Consider the following 20,372-nt stretch of genomic DNA (forward strand, 5'->3'; position numbering starts at 1 on the left):
GTACAAGAAAGGCTAGAACGCATAACAGGAGAAAGCAAACATACTCTATGAGCCTGTACCAGTTATTTTGACCTAGGAAACATCTTATAAAATTTCATTCTTTACAATAGATAGCATACATTAACCATGCAGTGAAATATCATTTGACTCTATACTATTCTAATGTTCTTCATATGAATAAATTCCCAAATCAGGAAAAAAATCTCTTTGGGCCATATGATTCAAATCAAAAGATGCTGTGCTTAAATACAGGCACACATTATACATCTCCACGTAGAATACCCACATGTATCTACAAATGGATTTGTATTCCCAACCACTCCTCAGAGGCCTGGATTCTGTTAATAAATGGCCATTTCCACTTCCTTTAATTAACTTTAATAAGACAGATTTCATGTAGCAGTTTGTTCTATTAAATTTAAGTCATCTCCCCTTGGCTCCAAAATTTATGATCTCTGATCTCAGCACACCTCATACTTATCAAAACAATGGAAATGATGCCATGTGTTCCGTGGGGACCTCCGAAGTATTATGAAGAAATCTCTCGGTCCCATCCCGGGGCCCTCCTGGGGTCATGGGACTGTGTTGGGTGCTTTCCTTGGTTCTTTCAGCCAGGGGAGGGAAGAGAAGAAGACGGCCAGGAGCCTCTGCCCCAGTGTGGCCCACAGACCTTTCTCGGTGTGAGGAGAGGGATGAAGTGTGGGCTGTTCCCAGTCTGTGGCTGGCATCGGGTTGCTGGGCTGATGACCTCCCCCTCAAAGATAATAAATCAAAGGGGACACATTTGGAGCCAGGTTTTTTTTTGGTACCAGGGATCAAACTTGGGTCCTTGGGCTTGCAGGGCAGGTGGCGGAACCACTGAGCTAAATCCCTGGCCCTTGGAGCTAGTTTTGAGGGATGATCCTAAGGCTGCAGAAATGTGATTGGGAGGAAAGAAGGATAGCAAGAGAAAATGGAATTATGTTCACAGGCAAGCACCTGGAAGGTTCTGGAAAATGTAGCAAATGCTATGAGCAGCGACCTTGGGAGAAAGTGAGAAGAGAACAAAGAGACAGGGCTGAGGGACAGAAGAATTTGGGAGAGAACTCAACAATGAAGACGACAAAGAGCAGGGATTCTGGTGACGTGCAGTGCACTGATGTCAAAACGTCATTATCAGAGATAGGAAAAATACAAGCCACCTAAATGTGCACTTTGCAGTGAGTACAAACGATTGTGATGTACAGAAACCCTAAAACCCTAAGGAAAAGAGACTTGAATGGACAGTCATCATCATCAAAGCATTTGAGGCTCTTAGATGCACCACGAAAGCCAGAGGAAGGAACAAGACAGGAAGAAGGGGAAAGGCGAGGGGAACAAAGGGCAGCCGGACAGCCAGCGGAGGAAAAGCCCCAAGGGCATGGCTGCGTGGCCACCAGGGTTCCAGGCCTCGGGGCAAGTTGATAAGAAAGCTGGCCAAACACGTGAGCAGGATCTGAAAATAGGTTTGGCAGGGGTCCCAGGCAGCCTGGGTGAGTGCTTCTTCTGTAGAGGAGGCGGCGGAGCTGGCTGACCTGAATGGCCCACTGGGTCGTGCTGAAGGGAGAAGAGGACAGGAGCACACTCGGCCTTAGAGACAACCTACCCACTCGATCTCCTCACCCTCGCCTATCCTTTGCATACGGGACCAGGACTTTGGTTTGACAAGGAAAGATAAAGCACGTTAAAAGGTAAAGCCTGACAGTAGGTGACACCTGCCTAAATTTACCTTCACTGAGCGTAACTGGCCCACTGGTTATTAGAATCTTAGCAGGGTGGTATAAAACCTGGGCTTTGATGTCAAACAGACTTGGATTTCATCCCAGGTTTGCTGGATTGACCTTATTCAGTACTCTTGGACAAATTACTTAATTTTTTAACCCTCGGTTTCTTCATCCACAGCATGAGAATAACAACAACACCTATCACTGGAATTGCTGCAAAGATTAAGTCATTTTATAGGTGTGGATGTTGACACATATTAGGACTCAATATATGGGTGCAGCTATTGCAATTACTATTCATCATGGTAAAAGACAGGCTGACGCTGACCACAGGAGGGGAAAGAGGGAGGGATTTGATGGAGATCCAGGCAGGAGGTCAACCTGTCATTTTCAGCTTTGTACAGCTGAGCCCTTGTGAACTGTGGCAAACAGGTTATTCAACAAATGATGCTCACCAGTGCTGGCCCTGCAACTTATGAGCGTAAGTAACTTCATTTCAAAAGAGTCTTGTCCCAGACACATCTACAGTTGAGATATTGAGACCTACAGAAGGGAAGGTATTTGAGCGCAAGGTCTGAGACTGCTCATCAGATAACAAACTGGTACAAATGCTGCGCCTTACAGGAGCTTAGTGAGGTCATTTGAAAATATCTTTAAGTGAAAGGGTCATTCCCACACCTCATGGTTGGTACCTATTGGAAAAGCCCTTGGCATCCTCTGTGCTCCCAGCTGCATCCTGAAATATTTGCCTCCGTCCTTCTTTCTGGCCACTTCCCTTTTCCACCTGTTCCTAATTGTCTCAGGCCGTGGCCCTAGACCTGTTTCCTGCCTCTCTGACCTGTGGGCTGACACTTTCCATCAAGCTGATTTCTGGCTTCCTTCTTTAGCTCCATTTTTCACTTGCCCCTTGATCACATTGTTTTGTAGTTGCTCTGAACCTGGTTCCAGCCTCTTCCTGGTACCAGATCTCATGCCAGAGCATCCTTCAGGTTCACCTGACTCCAGGGAGGGAATCCAGATCCGTAATATCTTTTCTTCTGTAAGAAATGAATTTTGAGCTATTAAAAAAAAAACTAGCTGACAATAAATCTTAGGGTTTGGTCTTCAGTAAGAACATATATATGGATTGTGTAACTCAAAAGGCCATGTGGACATGAGACTTGGCCTTCTCTAGGTGGATACATGGGGAAACCAGACCTCACTCGTATATAATTCAAGAATAGTGATATGAAGTAAAGGTGTGCGTGAACTGGAGCCAATCCAATTATTCAGAGAGCAAGTCATTGTAACTGGCTGATTGGAATTGGTTGATTGGAAAAGGGCAACATAAAGGTCAGTTTAATGACTTCACATCAGGTGACATAGTGTTCTAGCCATGCCTAGTAACAGGTTCCCAAGCACCTTGTCTTACACCAGGATATACAACATTCTGTCCTCCTTTATGGATGAGGAAAAGGAATGTTGTCCTTTCTTACAGACGAGGAAAGTAAAGTGTAGACATGGAACACTTGGCCAAAGTCACAGATTGTAAATATTAGAGCTGGAATTTGAAGGTAGGTAATTAGCTCCGACTGCCATGCTTTCAACGCCTACCCTACATTATGCTACCTCTCAAAGGAAGAATTTCATTCAAACATCTTTCCATTGTAATTATTTTTACATATTGATTGCTTTACAGGATTCATCAAGCTGGAGGTGAGTTTACTGAGAAGATGGGGCTGCCTGTTCACTGTTTTCAGATATTAAGAGGATGAGACCTTAAGGAACTAAAAGAACAGGGAAGTGAGGTTTTCTCACCACTTAATGAAAGCTTAGTACCTGCAAGCCAAGGAAGTACAAATTATATCAAATCAATAGTTGCAGGATTCTAATCTCTTATCCATGTTGAAAGAGCTAGGTATAGAAAAACCTAGAATCATCTCTCCTTGGCTCATAATAATGCTCAATCATTGGATTTTTATTTTCTTTAACTTCATGAAAACATTACTAATGACAAAACATTCTGAGACCCCGAGTTCTTCTATTTTTTACTAGAGAAACTTCTAGTGGCTGCCTTGAATTAGCATAGTTTTGACCCGATTCTGCTATATCCCAATGATCTCAGAGTGAGGACAACGAGATGCTCCCACAGCTTTCAGTTATCCTTTGGACTGTTTACCAAGTGAGGGAAGCAGACATGAATGTCTGATGGGTTCCTGGGAAAAAAGATCAAGAACCTAGAATTCCAGGAGTTTCTGGTCAAAGGCAGTTCTACTATTGATCAAAATATTTTATGCACCTTCTGTATATGGAGTGCTGTATGGACACAGGTTGACATGGATGTCACCTTCATGAACTATTCAAAAACCAATAAAAGGTCACACAGGTTAGGAGCACTCAGCTACATGCTGTAAGTCAGTTGAATTCTAATGTCTACTGAGATCCTTCAGTGGAAGACCTGGCTGGGTTGGGTAACACAAGTAAATCAAAGCTATGAAAGATACAACCTAGGTGACTACAGCATAACGGAAACAAAAGAGCAACACCACCAGGGAACTCAGAAATGAACTCACTCAGAAATGGCACATTCCTGCAGTACACTGCCACGCCCCTCCTCTATCCAGGGTAGACATCATCAATCAATCAATCTTGTACTTTCCACTGAGCCTAGAGTTAGCCTTAAGAAATAATAATAATTACAACAATATTTCTCTCATTCATTTGCATTTCTTTCGTTTGTTGTGTTTTGCTTCTTGGTGCTGAGCATAGCACCCAGGGTCTCACCTATGCTAAGCATGTGCTTTGCCACTGAGCTACACCCCAGCCCATTTACTTCCTCTTGCATGGGAGAGAAAGGAGTGCAGTTACATCTGCCAAGCTAAGAATGCCTATTGGATCATGTCTGAAACATAAACATCAACTTTCACATATGTCACAGCAATGGGAGAAAACTGAGATTGGGGGCTCCATTTTTAAGTCTCCATATTTTCACATTCTTCATTTAAAAAATTACAGTGGCTTCGTTTACAGGATTTTGGAGCATTATCATTAGTAAGAAATTGTTGTATCTCTTCCCACTCATCCCAGTTTGTTGAGATACCTCCTTCGAAAAGGGCTGCTCTGGAGGCCTCAACTCTGAAGACTGTTCCAGATGGAGGAAAGAAAAAGCTAACCAAACAGAACCCATCGAAATACACCAAGAAGGGTAGAACCCAATCCAACGTGAATGGCTCCCTGCCCTCCACATTCCTGAGCAGCTAGACGTGTTCTTCCTACACTTGGTGTGGAGTCGATTACTGTGATGAGTAAGAGCCAGCGCGTTGGGTTTTTCCTTTGCAGTCGCTCCTTCTAAATGTGAGTAACCCAGGTGTGGCTGTCCCTGCTGGCAGCAGGCTGTGTTCTCACCCCTGCCAGCACTGGCGAGTCTGTGCACTTCTCTACTTTCTCCAGCAGAAAATGCATTCCAGGAGGTGTCAGGAAGCCCAGGGATACTTTGGAAGATTCCTTAGGGTTAGTGTCTACCTTCTCTCTAGCACCTAACCCAGAGCCTGGCTCACAGCAGGTGCTGGGCAAGGATGTTTGGATGAAGGGATGAAAGATCAGTGGAAGTTTCCATTGCACCAATGTGAAACCCCAGAGCTTTTCTCCAGCCCCGGGCAGCCTCACCTCACTTTTGTTGCTTCTCGTTCACAGCTTCTCTGGGTCAGACCTTCCTGATTCCAGAATCTCCGCATCCCTGGCCCAACCTTCCAGTGCCTGCTCATCCTGTGCAGGGGTACGGGCCCTCTCCCTAGTATTCCCTCATATCCCACCTTCCTACCTTCACTCTGCAGAGGACCCTCTTTAGGACCCTCCTTCTGCCAGAAGCAACAAGAGGTTTTAGATTTCAAAGAACTTCTCCCTCTCACAAACAAAACTTTTGTGTCACTCACATGATTGTCATTTTTCTGCTCCTAATAAAAAGTAATCTCTTTAAGTGAGGACAAAACACCTCGCCTTTTCCCAGTAATCCAACAGGGTCTGCGTGAGTGTGTGCATAAGGCAGGAGGACGACTTGTCTATCTTCTGTTGCTCATAAGTTAGAAAGAAACAAGATTTGTTTATGTCCATGGCTCTGGTTCAAGATCAAGGGATCAAGTCCTGAAGTGGTACCCATATTCAAACCATAGTAGAGGGTAGCTTAATGTAATATTTTGCATAGAAAGGGCTCCTTAGATGTTTCGTGACTCTCAGAATAAGCACAAAACCTTAGAAATTGTCTAACCTTTAAATTGTCTAATATGAATGTGTTGCATTTACAGGGAATTAAATTCTTACCTTGTTTTCAGATAGACAGAAGGGATCTTAGAGGAAGTGGGATTTCATGGACTTAGAGAAAAGAAAACATGAGTGTTCTCTTCTTAAGACAATAATCTAGCAAGCATAAACACATTAATTTAGGCAGACTTTGCGGAAGTTCCCCAATTCTTTCCAGTAACACAGAGAAAGAATTCCTGTTTTGCTAGCTTTTTTTCTCTTACCTCTTCCAAAATTTCTTCCATCTGTGTCCCCTTTCTGCCCTCCACACACACACAGAAACACAGCAAAAGTGTGTTAAATTTGGCTGATAAGCGCATTCAACAGTCAAAATTATATGATTTATGTTTGAAAACTCCATTCTGTAACAATTTTCTACTTACAAAATCAGTTCCAATAGCTCAACTCCTTCTCAAATGCACTTTCTATGGTAATATTGTATATCTCCATTCTCTTCCTTGGAACTTAATTTTTATTTGATTTTATTGGCACTGCTCTATTGGAATGTGTATTGCTTGAGCCCCCATGGAGAACCAAGCAGGTGTGAGTAAAGCAAAACATCTTTTGTTAATAGAAGTACACCCTGGGAGTTCATGAAAACACTGTAATTTCAATTTCTTTTATGAAAATTCTGTAAATTCCCATGTTGTGAATTTCAAGTTGAGCCTGGGAGACCAACAGTCCTTAATATGAGCCAAAGATATGGTTATTTCCCTCCCTGAAATAAATATTCTGCCTTTTCTTCCAAAAAATAAATTCAGATATTTAATCAGAATATTTAAACTACAGAAAATCACATTAACTTTGAGCTTGGCTTTTCTAACTAAAATGGAGATCGTAGTGTGATCAGCCTACAGAAAGATGGCCTGAGGTCCCCCAGACACTTCTTGAAGCACAAAGGAGAGCTGAGCCTACCTCCATTTGGGACCAAAATGAGCTCCCAACAGCAGTGCCCATTCCCAGTCCAAGTCTTTGTACATATTTAGGCTTTAAATCCAAGGAAATGGGAACAGTCCACAACTTCTTACTGTAAAAGAGTACTATATTAATTTTCTGCCTCTACCTCGGCCCCTTGCATTGGCTGCCACAGATAATCTGGGGGTGAGGCCAAGCTGGACCTTTTTCTTGGTTTGGGGCCAGACATGTATGGTGTTGCACTCTCACAAGCTGGAAGGAAACACGTAAGCTTAGTATATTACAAAATTGCGTGTGTCATTAGAAAAAGATGTCAGAGAGCTTTATTTAAAACTATGTTTTCTCAGGTTGTATTGCCCAAGTGTATCTTGGCATAGACAACTCCAGATTCAAAAATTCCAAGACGTATAAAGAGTTTCACATAGCTGAGGCTATTATATTTGGTTATATGCCACTAACACCTTTCCCCCCTTCTTTCCTACTGAGGAGTGAAGTGATGACTAAATTTCTACTAAGTTTCTTTTCTCTTCTTCTTGCAAACCACAGGGTCTGTTCTTGACAGGCTCATCTATCTGTTCCAGAAAGAAAAATGTAGAGTTCATAATGGTATAGGACCTTTGAGGATTTCTTAGATAAGGCCTTTAGAGTCAAATCTTTCACCATTCCAGGATAACTTTCAGAAGACTTATCCAGCACTTGGGCCTGTAAATGTGCCAAATTGTTCATTGTTGGCTGGAAACTATGGTTGCTCAAAGGTCTATGTTTCCCCTGCAGAGTGAGAGAGGATCATGTGACAGGAGCTGAGTATGCTCCTTTGATGTCTTTGGGAGTTTTCAGGCTGAATATAGACTCTTCTGAAGAACCTGCTACAACCGACAACCAGTCATCTTCATTTCCACTTAACATGTTCATCTGTTGAAGACCCTCTAGGGAGGCTCTAGATGCCTCTAGAGAAAAAGACCCTTGCTTTTTTAAAAAAAATGTTCTCATAGTTTCTTGTGTTGCTTGGCAACTGGATAGAAATAACAAGGCTTTGGTATCTCTCTCATGTGATTGAACCCATGCACAAGGTACATCCCCAGCCATTTCTTCGTTTTGAGACAGAGTCTTTCTGAGTTGTCCAGGCTGGGCTCAAACTTCCAATCCTTCACCTCTTCTTCCCAAGATGCTGGGATTACATACGTGCACTGCCACAGCCAGCTTTGCCATTCTTTTTGAAGTGTAAAGGTTTGGATGAGCTTGAAGATGCTTCCACAGAGCCCATGAACTTGTCTGAGAGCACAGTCCTGATGGCAGGGGCTAAATATACTCTCCCTGAATGTTTCTAGTCCTTGACTATTGCTCAGCACATAGAAACTGACCTGGACTGGTCCGAGGGTAGTCATTCTGTCCTGAGAAACTGGGTTTTATTTCTACAGCTTTTCAAAGTCCCCATGAGTGGTGCTGGAATTTAATTTTGGTCCCCTTGGCTGTAGTGAGTAGGAATGCTTGCTAAAAACAAATGAGAATCAGGAAAGTGGTGTTCAGAAATCAGTGGCTGTATGAAATCCACAGAGTAAGTGATATGTCATGTGGTTCCATAGGTGCTGTAGATCACACCACCTAAACTAAGCGATTTATGATTAAAGTACACAAATAAAACAGTGTGCAGCGTGTAGCGGAGCACTTAGGGAGCACTATGCAGTGGATAAGGGGAGGGGGAAGTAGGAGCAAGCTTTTCACATGCCTAGCACAAAATGCCCTAAGTCATCTGCTCACCTTCTGTCCAATCAGAACTGAACTAATGCAGGCATATGATAGCACAAAAGAGCAGATGTCAGGAGTAGACCTGAGTTCAAGGTGCAGATCTGCCCCGAATGAGTCCTGGGTCCTCAGGAAAGTCATTTTCAGTCTCACAGCCTCATTTCCTGTGAAATGAGAGCCCTAGGCTAGTTCTTCATCTGGTTCTTGCATCTGGTTCTTCATCCTAGGATCTGATCTCCTGCACACATCTGCACTGCTCACCTCACTAACCCAGCTGTCCTCCACTCCAGGCAGCTCACAGGAAGGGGCAACAGGGACCTGGTAAGTTCCAAGAGGCAGCTACTGAGCTTCTGGAAAGGAGCTGGGAAGCCAGGGCTTTAAAGGGGACTCCCATGTGGAGCAGGAAAGCCAAGACCAGTGACTGGCTCCACCGGCTACCCAGGAAAGGAAGATGGCAGTTGTGACATCTCAATTCCCCAGCAACTCAGCTGCTGGAAACAGCTTTGCCAGCCATGCAAATCCTATACCAGGGAGGAGCTGGTGCTTTCTAGTTGTGCTCATAAAACACTCTCCTGCCTCCTGCCTCTCTATCCTCTAAGCCACAGAAATTCTGAGTGATTGCTTTAAAGTAACACAAACACAACCATTTAGGTCAACAAATCCACATTTATGGCTAATTACTATGCAGCAAAAAAATGATTATGTGTGTTAGGGATATTGCATTGATAATAATGTTTCTCCTATTTAACATTCATGGCTGTTCAGTCTCCATAGGTCTTGAAAATAATTGGACCATTGTCCTTATTTATCATTCTCTATATTTGGATAATAAATAATAAAGTCTAAACCAGTGGTTTCCCAATATTAATGTGAAGAGGAGACATGAAGTGTTTAACTGTTAAAGTCCAGATTCTTGAGCTGTACCACCTGAAATCTTGGGTTGAGGCCTGGAGGAGCCAGGGGTACACTGGGTGATGCCGACGCTTGTGAGGGAGGACACAGCTGCGGAGGTACTGACCTCAACCCCACCCTGCCAGCTCCCGTCACCTAAGTGCCCATCCCATTTTATACCTCGACTGTGCTTTCCTGAATCAGACAAACGAATCTCTTTCCTGCCTCTGTTCTCCAGATTTGGTGAACATGGACTTCCTGAGCCCCAGCCCTGGATTCACAGTTAAGGTCATCTCTTGTGGTCCAAGAATCCCCTCTTGTGAGCCCTAGTCTCAAGCTTTCCAGTTCCAGTCTTATCTTTCCCATTTGTCTCATCTCATCATCTAACTGCATCGAGTTCAAACTGGTGGCCTGAATGCTTCTACTTGTCCCGTTGCATTTATATGCTGCTGATAACTTTCTTTTGGATAATACCTTCCGTTCCAACACAGGTCACTTCTAGCCTTTGGCTAAAACCAAATGCGATTCCAGCAAGGGATTCCGGATTCTCCATACTCAGGCAAAGGCTCTATGGGATTGTGGGACTCCCGGCACTTGCTCTTAGACAGTGGGAGGAGGGGTCTCTCCTTCCAGTCCCCGGTGAGCAAGCCATGAGGCCGGGCTGCTGCAGAGGCTGGCCCTCCACAGGGCCTCCCTGCTAGCCAGGCATGCTTCTTTGCCGTGAATCAATTAATTCCTTTTCTTTAAGAATTCTTAGGTTTGTTCCATTGCTTTGATTCCACTGTACCCACCTGTTTCTTGGGATCAAGGTTTCTTTCCTTCTTTGGCTCCTAGGCCTTAGAATCAGCCATAAATACCCTCCTACCCTTTGACTCTTGAAGTAAGCCACAATCCTTTAATCCTTTTGAAGTTGGAAACAGCTGGAACAGGCTGAGTGTAAAAAGAGGAAGACCCGTGGATGTGGAGTGCAAGGTCTCCCTCAGCAGTGTGTCCGTCAGGCTCCGTGGCTGGCAGCTGGAGCCGGGGCCTCGGGCTTCCTGGACCCCCTGTGTTCTTGGGTGTCCCTCCCAAGCTGCTCTCCTGGAGCCCCACTGCTCGCCCTCCTCAGCACTGGTTTTGTCTTTCTTCCACAGTCCTTCTTCCATCTCATTTTGGAATTTATTTCACGCTCCCCCTCCACCTCCTGGGGAGACAAGGAAATTGGAATGATGTTAATGATGGGTTTGGAGTCTTCCAAATGTCTTGAGAAAGATCCCTTTACAGTTTAGAAAAATAATTTTTCCTTCCAGCATGAACTTATTTTTTATTATTTTTATTTTACTTTAAAATTTTATTTTACAGTGCTAGAGTTTGAACCCAGGGCCTTTACACTGAGTTACAACCCCAGCCCTTTTAAAATTTTTAAATTCTGAGACCGGATCTTACTAAATCACCAAGTTGCCTAGGCTAGACTCAAATTTATGATTCTTCTGCCTCAGCCTCCCAGAGTTCTGGAATTACAGGTGTGCTGGCCAGCCACCCACTTTGCCTCCTAGGAGAAAGAGCTGGGATGGAAGCACGACAAGACTTTGGGCTGGCATCCCTGAGGCCCAAGCGAGGTGGCAGATAATGGCCCATTTGTGCACTCGACCATGTTTGTCAACATGCTTTCCTTTCCTCTCTGCTTCCAGCTACAAAATCTTTATCATAGGGGATCCCTCTTCGATCATGTTGGCACCTCTGCCTGGAAAGAGGCTCATCTGACTGATTCAGGGCTTCGCCATGAGCCCACAGGTGAAACCACAACCACCCATGTGGCCACAAGGGCATTTTTGGACATCCTCTTCTCATGCATCCTTGCGAGCTGCAAGCCTGGGTTCGAAGCCCGGTTTGCCACTTATACTCTCCTTGGCAACTGACCTAACCTTTCTCAGCCTAAGTGTCCTTGTCTTTAGAAGTAGGGTAGTAAAAAAGCCACCTTATAGGGAAAGCTGTGAGGATAAGTGGATTAGTGCTTACAAAACACTTAAAACCATAAAGCGATGTAGTCAATGTTCACTGTAATTCATTTAAATAACTCACTCTATTGTTATTTTTGCTTCCATGCACCTGATTTTATTGCTAATTTCTCAACGAAGAAGACTCCCAACAGTTTAACTCAAATTGTAACTGTCTTTCAGATAGTCAAAAAGCAAACTATTTTAATAAGTTGCTTTGCAATTTTTCTAACGATATTTAAAAAGTTTAAGCCCATTCTGATCACACTAAATAACATAAAATGCAAAGTTAGTCATAACCAAGTGATCAATACAAAAAGTGGTTAGTAAGAGCAGGAAAAAAATTTTTTTTCCTAGTGTAGAAATACTATTTTGAACAGCAATTGAATTATAAACTTTATCAGTCAGGGAAAAAGGAAAACGAAGCTTAATTATCACACTGGCCCCCAAAAAACCATTTTAAGAAAATAAATTTCTGGGACGTGGTAGCTAGGGTAGAGTATCAAGTTGATTGGCTTTGGGATCCTCCAGGTGATTAGAGCTCACTCCCGGGCGTATCTAGATGGTCATGGAGGCAGTGTGGCCTTGGAGGGGGCTGCCCCTTCTCTCTGGCATTGTTCCCCTTCTCTGCTTCCAGGCCACTATGAACTGGGCAGCTCTGCTCTACCACACCCTTCCATCATAATGTTCCTGCCTTGAAGCCAGCCTACCATGGACTGAATCCCCTGAAACATGACCCAAATGAACCCTCTCTTCCCTTAAGTTCTGGATGTCGGATTTTGTGTCCCAGCATGGAAAGCTGGCTGATATGGCCTCTGGGGCACCCTCCCCAGGGAAATGAAGCCCAGCCTGGGTGGTTTGCACCTCCTGTGGGCCAGTTACCAGCAGCCCACAGGTGCCCCTACCTCTAGCCTTGCCTGCATCAAGATGTTGCCAGCATCGCCACTCTGTTGTTCCACTGTGGCATTTTCTAGCTGCACTGGGCTCCTGAGGTTATTGTTCCAGGAACTGACTTTCTGTTTTTGTACTGCTCTGGTTAGACAAGCTGCAGTTTTAAGTGGCCTACTCCCACCTTATTTTTTTCCTAAACTCAGTTTAATATAACTTTGTGTGTGTGCTTTTTTTTTTATAGAGCACAACATTTTTTAAGAAAATATATTTCAAGTTAGAGCAGAAGCACTTGTACTATCATCATTACTTTGCAAATCAATTTCAATGTATGCACATTCCTTGTTAATGTTTGGTCTTGAAATAAACAAAAAGGAAACTTAGGTGTTTGTATGTCTGGAATTAAGACCAACTGAAGATACCAGTTAGACTGCACTTCCTAAGCTACATATTTGTGTTAGCGTTCTGTGACTATGACAAACACCTGAGATAATAAAGAGAAAAGGGCTATTTTGGATCTGTTTGGAGATCCCAGTTGGTGACCAATTGGCCCCGTTGCTCCAGGCCTATGGTGAGGCAGCACACTTGGCAGTAAGTGTCCAGTAGAACAAGCTGCTCACATCATGGCCAGAAAGCAAGAGAGAAGAAACCAGCGTTCTACAGTTCCCTTCGAGAACAAACCTCCAAAGACCTAAAACCTTCCATGAGGCCCCACCTCTTAAAGACCCCATCACCTCCCAAAAATACTGCTGGGGACCAAGCCTTGAACATATGGGCCTTCGGGATCATTCCAGATCCAAAGTGTGCTGTTATTATTTTCATGAAATCATTTTATATGACCTCTATGTTTATTCTCATAGTTCTCTCTCTCTCTCTCTCTCTCTCTCTCTCTCTCTCTCTCTCTCTGGCTAATTTTTACCAAAATTTGTTTCTTACTGACTGTTATGTTTTAATGTTGGGGTCCATGCTAAAAGAATAATTTATATTCTTTGAATAAGAATGAAAGAAGATATATCAAAGATATATCAATCAAAATATGAATTTAGAGAGATCATTTAGACATTCATTCATTTGACTATTTCACATAGACACTCCCTCTGTTGTCTTGTCCTGTAATGTGATACATTTGCCCAAAATGATAGCATCAAATAAAAAAACATAATTTGCATCCATATAGAAAACATCTTGTGCTGTGAAATACATACAGCTCACGTCCTTGTTAGAGCACTTATTACTGCACACTCATCATTTTCTTTACCTACATTACCTAATTTAAAACCACAACAATATCTAAAAAATCAGTACCAATGTTGTTCGGATGCTTCCTGTGTGCCAAGCACTTTTCCAAGCATTTCAGTGGTATTGGCTCGTTAGTCCTTACGTCACACTCCAGGAGATAAGCGCTCTTACTGTGCTTACTTTAGGGGAAGGAAACTGAGACATAGCAGACCTACTGGGCCTGAGGTCACATAGCAACTGTGTGGCTCCAGAGCCAGTGGGAAAGTTATCCTGGCTCCCTGCCATCCCCATTCTGCCCTAAGGAGGAAAGAATCTCATCCCCATTACATAAGTGAAGAAACTGAGGCTTGGAAGGAGTGAGTACCTTGTGCAAGTCACAAATGCTAAGTGGTAGAAATTTGAAGTGAAAGAACATAAGCACTTAAACTCTTGGGTCTCTCCTGAATTTTTACACCTTTTCCTCACATGCTGTTAAAAACCCACCAGACCCCCTTGTCTCTGAAATATTTTTGAGGCTTGAGGTAGAAAAACCTCAATAGATTTAATTTATTACTGTTAAATTTACATATTTGTCATTTATTTCTAAAGTGTATGTAGAAATAAAAATATCTGGTTTATACAGAAAGTCTTTTCTACTAATGATATTCATTTAAAAGTATTCTTAAAAAAAAGTTCTCCAATATGTAAATACTTTTTTGATTTCCAGTTTAAAACTCCTTTGAGTGAACTTGGCAGAAAACTGGCCATTCCTGATAGCTTTGAAATTCCTCCCAATTTCTCTTTAAAATGGCCTGGGAAGACAAACAAAAAAATTAAAAATGGAAACTAAAGCTAAGTAGATCATAGGCAAAACCCAGCCTAATTCTCCACTGCCTGTGTCATTCAAAGGGTTGTACAGAGGAGCATATTTTTTCAATTAAAAGTCACACGCTCCCCAGAACAGGACAGATGTTCCCAAAGGAGATGAGACCTGTTTCTGATTCAGCCGCTCTGTTACTGTGATACATCAGGGTAGCACTAACCAGAAAAACAGACATATTCCTCAACCTTTGAACAAGTATAAGCCAGATTTCTGCTTTCCGCCCACAGTCAGCATCTCTGTTTTTGCTCTTGTCAGTCTCTTCAGTTATTCATGTCTGGCCAGAGTGGTAGTAGAAGGTGGGGTGGAGGGAAGGACCATGGAGTATTGGAGAAATAGTTTAGCAGCTCCCACTGGAAGAAGCCATTCACAGACACAGGAACATCCTGTTCTCAGAAAAAGGAGACTAGACCCAGCCCTCTGGTCCAGGAGATCTGACCTAGATACATGCTAGCCTTGGGCATGAATTGAACTAGACTCTACACATCTGCCTCACCCTCCGACCTGGATAGGAGAGGTCTACATTTATACAGCTGCTTTCCAAGCAGGGCTTCCCTCTCCAGGTACTGAATTCAAAGCTTCTCCAGAGTTGTCAGTCTGGATTGCCTCACCTGGATACTCAGGAAGGATTATGTCTCCTCCCCTAGAGGTGGCAGCCAGCCAGTCACTGGTACTGAGCAAACAGCCATGTCCCCTTGCTTCAAGGCAGGGCAATGTTGTGGGGCTGTTCATGCTCCAGAGTTCCCTGTGGGCTCAGCCTGAGACCAGACTTCAGCCAAACCTACACACTCATCCAGCTTCTTTGTCGGCCCCTGTGGCCTCACTCCCGGAAAGCACTAACTAAATCCCTTCCCAAGAATCCGCACCTGAGGCTCCATTGCTCAGGATACCAACCGAAAACAATGTACTGAACTAATGCCCCTATAGGTACCCTTGGTGTCTTATAAATACAGGCAACACAAAAACTCTTATGTTCATGGGTTTTCTTATTTTATAAATTTCAAATTAAATTCCAAAAGACTCCGAGCCAGGCTATTTTGTGGTTCTTGAAGCACATTGCCAAGTTATTTTTCTACAGGGACTGTCACAATTGTACTGCTTCCAGCAATGTTTCAGAGTGCAAGTTAAAACGGAGCAACCAGCACGAGAAACCATCCTTAGTCCAAACTACTAAGGTTATGCCATCGCTCTTTTATGTGTATATTCTGAGATGCTAAAGGTTGAAAATTTCCCCACATTTGTCTACTAATTGCACAGCTTTCTTCTGTAGGTTTCCAACTTAAGGAAGAAAGTCCAGGCCAGGTTTCCAGGAGTTTCAACACCACGAGATTAATCTCAATGTGTGTGAGGCCCTTTCTGTCCCGTGGAAGACAATTCCAAGTTTAAAAACTGGGCAAAGTCATCGGGACTGTTTTTCCTGTGTAGAAAGGTTAAAGGAAAGCAGATGTGAGACCAGCCTCAAATCTCTTTTCTCATACTGGATTATTTGTCAAAGGATGTTAACTCTTGAACATTCACACAAGAAGGTTGAAAAATATTGTAACAGCCACTAAACTTTCTTTTCATTTCTTTTATTAATAGCAACAAATGTGCTAAAGAAATATGTAAGCATGCTTCTGACCAATGACCCCTTTGCCTCATCCCTCAGCTGAACAGCAAACTCCTCGTTTGACTGTCCCCTCTCCCCCTTCTCCCTCAAGTGCTCTGACAGTAAATATCCGCCATGTTTCTGTCTTTGGGTCTTTTGTTGTTTTTCCTTTACATTCTCCCCTGGTGATTTTCTTAAAGTGTGAGATGAAACTATCTAGAGTGATTTTTTCCAGATCTTTCCATTTCATGCAGGAGTGTGAAATTCCTTAGGGTTCCCCACAAATTCAGCAGAGTTCTCACACTGAGGGAGAGCATTCATACTGGGGACATGCTGTCGTCAGTAAGTACAGGTCAATAGGAAATGCCACGGAGATAAAGTGGATGTTTCCACATAATTCCCAGACTGCCATCTGACCACTGGCCTACTGTGTCAAGGGGGTTTGTTTTCCAGAGATTAGGGATATAGAAAAGGTGTCAGACAAATTTAGCCCTAGGGTGTACAAGATGTGATGAAATATTGTTTAAAGTTTTAAAAATCTATTACAGTAAAAGACGCCATTAATCTACCTCAAAATATTCCCCCTCACTTGGAAAACACATCTCATATTTCTTGCCACTTTCTGAAGCACTTCTGGAAATCCTCTTCTATGTCTTTAGTTGCTATGTCATCGCTGCCTTGATGTCCTGAATCAGTTCAAAATGTTTACCTTTTATGGTCATTTTGACTTGGGGAAGAGCCGGATCCAGTGAATAAGGCGGGCGAGGACGCACTGTAGGGTTTTAAAAGCCTGCTTTTCTGTTTGGTGGCACACAGCAAAAACCATTCACCATATTTTTAATCATACACAACCCACACACAAAAGAGAACTCCAGAACTGCTTCAAAAAGTGGCAAGAATGATGTAGTAAGTGTTTGAAGCGAGGGGGGTCGGATTTCTGAGGGGGCTAATGGCAGTGTGCCTTTCACCATAATGTTTTGAATTTAAACATTCACCGTATATTTTGAGTACCCCTTGTGTGTTTCTACCTATTAAGACTTTATATTATTTGCCAACATCTAAAACTGAAAGATTTCACATCCAGTTTTTTGGGGTGTTTTTTTGGTACCGGGAATCGAACTTGAGTCCTTGTGCTTGCCAGGCAGGCGGTGAAATCACTGAGCTAAATCCCGGCCCAGCTTTTTTTTTTTTTTCTTTTGAGACATGGTCTCACTATGTAGTTCAGGCTGGCTTCAAACTCATGGCAACCCTCCTGCCCCAGTCTCCCAAGTGCTGGGATTACAGGCATGCACCGTCACACCTGGCATATATGCAACTTCTAAACTGTTTTAAAAAAGAAAAAGATCTCTTAGTATTAGCCTCCAAGTTTCCACATGGAAAGCTACTGCCTCCTCTTTAAGTGACTCATACTCTTTCAGCTTGCCACAGTCCCCAGGGTTTCTCATGGCCTTAAACCTGCCTGCCTTTTGCCTCTTTTCTTGATTCCTTTCTCTCCCTATGCATACTTTTCTCCTGGCTGAGATTCTTGCTCTTCATGCTCCGTTCAGTTTCCCTTTTGCATAACCTCTTCCACTCGAATGCTGTTTGGTGTCTCCTCTTCTCTAGGGCCTCTCCTGACTGTCACTGGGGAGACTACCGAGTTCATCATTGACTCCTCCTCACTGTGGCCTGCGGACCTATGTGCATTCATCTACAAACACTGGCACTCAGTGGATACTGAGATGCACTCATGCAGCAGGTACTCTGTGAGGGACATCACAGAAAAAAATTGGACAGAAAACGGTCCTGAGCAGCACAGGGTGTGTAAATTATGGAAAACGCACTCCCGGGTTAGTGAGTGGTATGGGAGCGCATGGAAGGCCATGCCATCAGAACTGGGCTGCCTGAGCAAATGGCTCGCTTGATCCGAGATGTGAAGGATAATGAGGAATTAGTTTAGCTAATAAGTTGGGGAAAAGTGAATTTCAGAGAAGGAGGCATTATTCGTGAAGGCGTGGAAGCACAAAACATAGAGCATGTACTGGGAATTGAACTGGCTCTCTATTGCTCCAGAGAGGAATACGTTCCTTGAAGCAGTAAAAAATGGTCCAAGAATCATTGTAACCTACTCCCTTTCTCAAAACCTTGGTTTTCTTGGATTCCAGGTGAAATTGTAGAATAAATTAAATATTGTAACTAAAATAAATAAAAGCAATTCTATGTTAGAATGCATATTTAACTTTTATCTTGAGATACATGCTTTTGACTTTAGCTGTATGACATTATGTGCATATTAACTTTACCAATGATCTTTCTCTGAAAGAGTTTAGAGGGGAGTGTGGAAGCAAGAACACAATGTAGGTCATTTTTTACATCAGTCTAATCTTTTATTCTCATAGCCAGAAACACACAAATTAGAGAAAAAGGTCTTACAAACATAGTCGATAAAAGTTACATAAGGACATGCAAGGCTTGCTTACTTATCTTGGGTAAAATTAGAACCTATTTTATCCAAAAAATTTCCAAATTATTTTCTGGAAGTTGTGAATCAAATCTGATTCTCCAAATCTCTTCTTGAGAATTATATGGCAAATATAAAATTTAAGTGGGTAAAAACATTTCCTCCAAACTTCCCAATGGAATTATCTACCATAATATCAGGAAGATACGGTCTGAATTTATCTTGCAGGCAGACTAGATGATATTTTACATTTCCCCCCTGCAAACACTTTCAGGAATTAAGTCAGAAAGAGAAGGGACTAATTTAAGCAACAATCCACTTCCCTTTAGCTGGATTTTAGTTATAACTGCCTGACGTATACTTAGTACACATTACTACTGATGTTTCCTCTTAAAATTTCAGGTTCTGTATACAAAATTCCAAATGTATCGCCAAATATCCCAACTACCAATGGAAAATATTAGTTTTGAAAATCTGAAGTAATTAGTAGTTTCATTAGTAGTTCTAAAAATGAGTTCCTTGCATTCTTCAGCCAAAATATCTTTCCTTTTGATAACAAACTTGAGTTGCACATAAGTTTGTCATAAGCATTCAAACCTTCACAAAATAAAGCACAGACTCTAGAACTTTCCATGGGATTGGCTGCCTTGATAATCATGTAAATAATCCTCATAGATTGCCTAGCAGGGTTTAGAATGCTTAGCAGTGAATAACTGATTTTTCCCCCTGCCAAATTCCTTGCTGTGAATTCTATGTTGCTGGAACACTAGTAAATGTGCATTTTTAATCAATTTTTTTAGCCCATTTGTTCAGAAGAATGTTGAAAGAGCTTCAAAGGTATTATTAGGTTTAGTTGTATCCTCACAGCTTGGGAAAACAGCTCTTTTTTCTACTCCATCTTTAACTGCAAGTCATGCAGAAACACACAGGATAACACCAGATTCCTAGGCACAACCACAAGATGCGCCCAGCTACTAGTAAGTAAATACGATGATTTGATCTTTTGCAAAACTCAAACCATGATAACATCAGGTAAGACATTCTTTGCCTGGCTGTAGAATCTGAGAAATAAAAGCTCTAGGATAGCCTCTAAGTAATCTCTCAGATAAACTTTGGCAGCACACAGAATGGATAGTTCCCTGAGAATTTCTCCAGTGATTCAAAGCACTGCTGAGCCAGGTGTGTAGCTAAATGGTAGGTAGAGCATTTGCCTAGCATGTTTAAGGCCCTGGGTTCAATCCCTAGAATTGTAAAAATAAATAAATGAACATGACAATTTTTAAAGGATTCGTTTTTTTGTTTGTTTGTTTTTTGTTTTTGGTACCAGGGATCAAACTTGGGTCCTTGCACTTGTGCAGCAGGCGCGGAAACCACTGAGCTAAATCCCTGGCCAAAGGATTAGTTTTTACAAAATATTTTCATTAAAATCTCTTAATATGTTCCTATATGTTTAATATCATGTGCTACAGAGAATTGCACTCTGTAGTGATAAAATCTACCTACCTAAAAATAAGATATTTGATGTAAATGCTGTTGAAATGAGACAGGGACGATATGGTTCCTTTGGTGGATGTTGTTTTCCATATAAATGCACTGAGGAACGCGGACCCCTGTTGTTTGCAGTATACCTGCACCTAACCTTGATATATACGTGAGTACCTACCATCAGATTTGTGTTTCAGGTGCCACCCTTGGCTCTCCATCACTGTGACAAAATGCTTGAGGTGACTGGTAAGGAAGGGAGCTTTCTCGGCTCACAGCAGCAGGAAGACTTGGCTCCATTGTGTTTGGGCCTGTGCTGAGGCATCACATCTGG

General features: G+C 42.6%; 1 long non-coding RNA gene across 1 annotated transcript; it reads left to right on the plus strand.

Annotated features, from left to right (window-relative positions):
* The first annotated feature begins 1,496 nt into the window (after positions 1 to 1,496).
* LOC147829152 (uncharacterized) lies at positions 1,497 to 14,171 on the plus strand. Its single transcript, XR_015449572.1, has 3 exons — positions 1,497 to 1,709; positions 4,809 to 5,075; positions 12,180 to 14,171. It is a non-coding gene; the product is annotated as an uncharacterized LOC147829152 (long non-coding RNA).
* Positions 14,172 to 20,372: the final 6,201 nt, after the last annotated feature.

This window comes from Heterocephalus glaber, unplaced genomic scaffold (assembly GCF_053883595.1).
Source record: "Heterocephalus glaber isolate CG9 unplaced genomic scaffold, H.glaber_assembly_v1.0 deba00000738, whole genome shotgun sequence".
Taxonomy (NCBI): domain Eukaryota; kingdom Metazoa; phylum Chordata; class Mammalia; order Rodentia; family Bathyergidae; genus Heterocephalus; species Heterocephalus glaber.